At 38.2% G+C, this 3,603-nt stretch overlaps 1 protein-coding gene across 3 annotated transcripts in view; it reads left to right on the forward strand.

Moving 5' to 3' along the window:
- The window catches only part of mysm1 (Myb-like, SWIRM and MPN domains 1), a 105,723-nt gene that overhangs the window by 18,254 nt on the left and 83,866 nt on the right, over positions 1-3,603 (forward strand). The gene's annotated exons all lie outside the window — the stretch shown is intronic.

Genomic DNA, 3,603 nt, shown 5'->3' on the forward strand with positions numbered 1-3,603 from the left:
CCTGAAGTACATGAGTGACCAGATGGGATTTTCTGACAATTAATAATGCTTTCATGGTCACCATTGGACTCTTAATTCCTGATTTTTGAACATGGTCCCCAGAATGTTATCTGGGTCTCTAAATTAGTAGTTTAGTGATAATACTACTATGCCATCCTCTCCCCAGAAAGAGACAGAAGAAATTTCCTAGAATTACACCCTGGATAATTCTGGAGTAATCTTGGATTGTTCTTCCTTGAGTAGAGAAAATCAAGAGGGGAGATTTAATGCAAATATTTGAAGAGTTTGGATAAGTAAATGGTTAAGTGATGTTTCCAATCAGAAGGATTGATAACCAGAGACTCAAAATGATTGGCACAAGAGTCAGAAGCAACATCATGAAAAACACTGCAACAAGTGAACAAGTGATTAGGATTGAATGGATGCAGATTCAATGGTGGCCCTTTACAGGAAATTGGATGAGTATTTCAAGAAAAGAAAGTGAGATGAGGAAACAACAAAGAAGTGATACTAATTTGATTGCTCGTTGAAAGATCCAGTACAAACTTAATGCGTCAAAGTACATCCATCTGTGCTTTTGTTATTTTGTGCTCCTAAATCACTAATTTTCAAGCCTTTAACTTCATAAAATGTTATCCATGAGTGCAAGTAATTCAACTAAGTGTTCTGTCTCATTTGAAAAATTATTGGAAATACTTCTTCATCTCTCAAAAAACACTGTAGTTGGGCACTGTACTTCAAAGGAGAAACTATATGGAGATAAGTGGACATGGGACAACAAATATAATTCAGTCCTCAATTAAAAAAAAAATGCTTGCTGATGCATTGACAATTGGGAATTTGACAGGAAATGCAAGCAAGTGTGCTGTATTGGTAATATATTAGTAGTCAATAAAAGGTGAGGAGAAATGAGTAATGGAGCTGAGGAGGAAAGATAGTCATTTTTCACAAGGGAAGAAGTGAAGGTAGAGTAATTTAATTTTCATCGGTCCCTTATATTCCTGCAGCTTTCCTTTTTGTTCCATCTTGCCTTTTCTTCCTTCTCCCCTTTCTCCTGCCCTCTCTTTTACCTCAATTCTTTCTTCCTCTCTCTTTTCCTTGGAGCTTAGCATTGAACTGGCCATGTGCATAATTGAATTGTTTTGTGAATACTGGTCCAATCTCCAACACAATTAATTCTGCTCAGCGGATTCCCTCCAGTTCTAATTTTCACAGGTATTGTCTGCAAGCTTATTTGGTTATTCCTAAAATACTTGCAGCTGGATTATGAATTAAATTAGTATATAATTCTAACATCTGTCCTGTGGAATATCACTGGTAACCAATCTCCAAACAGATCCACTTAAAATCACTCACAGTCTGCAGCTTTCAGATTAATACTAATTCCACAATACCCTATTTGGAAAGAAGCTTGTCATCAGAACTTTAATAAAAAGTAAACACTATTCTTCATTCACTAACCTAGTTACTTCAAAAAGCGCAATTAAGTTGATAAGGTAAAACCTTAAACCTTTCCTAGAAGCCAAATTGGATTCCTCTGGCATTTTCTGTGTTAACAATCATTTGTTACATCCTTAATGATTCCCTTGAGCATCTTGCCTATTACTTACGTCAAGCAAATAGACATTTTGTTATCAGTCTTCCTTTCCAAAGACATTAGCTTCTTATGTGACTATGTGCTTTGCAGTTGTTAGTGAGTGGTAACTAATTGCAGTCAAGTTAAACTAGTGCAAATAATGAATTAATCTGTTTCTTTTCTGAGCTGAAAGTATTTTTTTTCAGTATATAGGTTATCTCATTAGCTTTTCAATGGATATAGATGTTTTGTGGATATAATAGACTTCAACAGTTTCCTCATTTCCCCTTCCCCCACCTCACCCTAGTTCAAAATCCAATTCCCCCCATTATTTGCATCAATTTAACTTTACTGCTGTTAGCCTCACACAACAGTTTTGAGACAATCTGGACAGACTCCATTTGCAATGCCGAGGGAGTAAGCTCTGTTGGGTGAACCTGTAAATTGAGTCCAAGTTTGCACTCAGGGCACCATTTAAAAAAAACCACTAGATGAAGAAGAGTTATTCTCAGTGTTCTGACCGATTATTTTTCTCTCGTTCAACATCCCTAGAGCAGATTATCTGGTTGTTAGCATATTCCTGTTGAGTTGCTGCATTCAAGTTGGCTGCCATGTTTCCTTAATTACAACCTCAATTCAAAAGTAATTCATTGGCTTTGAAATGCTTTGGCATGCCTTGAGGTCATGGTAGGTGCGATGTAAATGAAAATTTGACTTGTTTTCCAAAACGTAAAGCAGTAGTACTGAATAAATGAAATAACATTTCAGTTCACCAGTCTCTTCAGTTTATTTTTTGGTTTAAAATGGTAATGTTTGTTTTCCTGTAAAAGTAAATTTGTCTTTGCACATCACTTGTTAGATTTATAAACATAGAAAAACAATCCACCATGTACTGGCACCTCTCTCACTGATCGCTACTGTGCCACTGAATTAACATTCTTTAGAAACAATGAAGTGTTGCAGTAATTCCAAACAAAACAAATAAACATCTGCTGCTGTGCTTTGTTACCGAAAGTGATCAATTTGGCAAAATTTCAGCAGAGCTTTCAGCAGAGCAGACCCCACTGGTCACCACCTGCCATTCCGAAATGGAGCCGTTTATCACTACTCTTTGTTTCCTGTCAGCCAATCAATTTTCAATCCAAGTCAGTACTTTCCCGCAATACCATGCGCCCTAATTTTGCTCACTATCCTCCTATGTGGGACTTTATCAAAGGCTTTCCGAAAGTCCAGGTACACTACATCCACTGGATCTCACTTGTCCATCTTCAGAGTTACATCCTCAAAAAATTCCAGAAGATTAGTCAAGCATGATTTCCCCCTCATAAATCCATGCAGGTACAGCAGGTAGTGAAGAAAGCTAATAGCATGCTGGCCTTCATAACAAGAGGGATTGAGTATAGAAGCAAAGAGGTTCTTCTGCAGCTGTACAGGGCCCTGGTGAGACTGCACCTGGAATACTGTGTGTAGTTCTGGTCTCCAAATTTGGGATGCTCTGTTCCCTATTATCTCACGCTGTTTGCTAATTTAGGATATCTGATGCAGGATACTTAGTATTGGACATTTAACAACTTCATGCCCTTTGATCTTAATCTGACTCGATCCGTCTATTTTAATAGTCACTGAAACTCTATATTGGCAGATTTGTGTCAAACATAAATGCTTCTATATCCGACCTGATTTTACTCAATAGACAATAGACAGTAGGTACAGGAGTAGGCCGTTCTGCCCATCAAGCCTGCACCACCATTCATTATGATCATGGCTGATCATCCTCAATCAGTATCCTGTTCCTGCCTTATCTCCATAACCCTTGATTCCACTATCCTTGAGAGCTCTATCCAACTCTTTCTTAAATGAATCCAGAGACTGGGCCTCCACTGCCTTCTGAGGTAAAGCATTCCACACACCCACCACTCTCTGGGTGAAGAAGTTTCTCCTCATCTCTGTCCTAAATGGCCTACCCCTTATTTTTAATCTGTGTCCACTGGTTCGACACTCACCCATCAGCGGAAACATGCTTCCTG

The sequence above is a fragment of the Chiloscyllium plagiosum genome, chromosome 11 (genome assembly GCF_004010195.1).
Source record: "Chiloscyllium plagiosum isolate BGI_BamShark_2017 chromosome 11, ASM401019v2, whole genome shotgun sequence".
In the NCBI taxonomy this organism is placed as follows: domain Eukaryota; kingdom Metazoa; phylum Chordata; class Chondrichthyes; order Orectolobiformes; family Hemiscylliidae; genus Chiloscyllium; species Chiloscyllium plagiosum.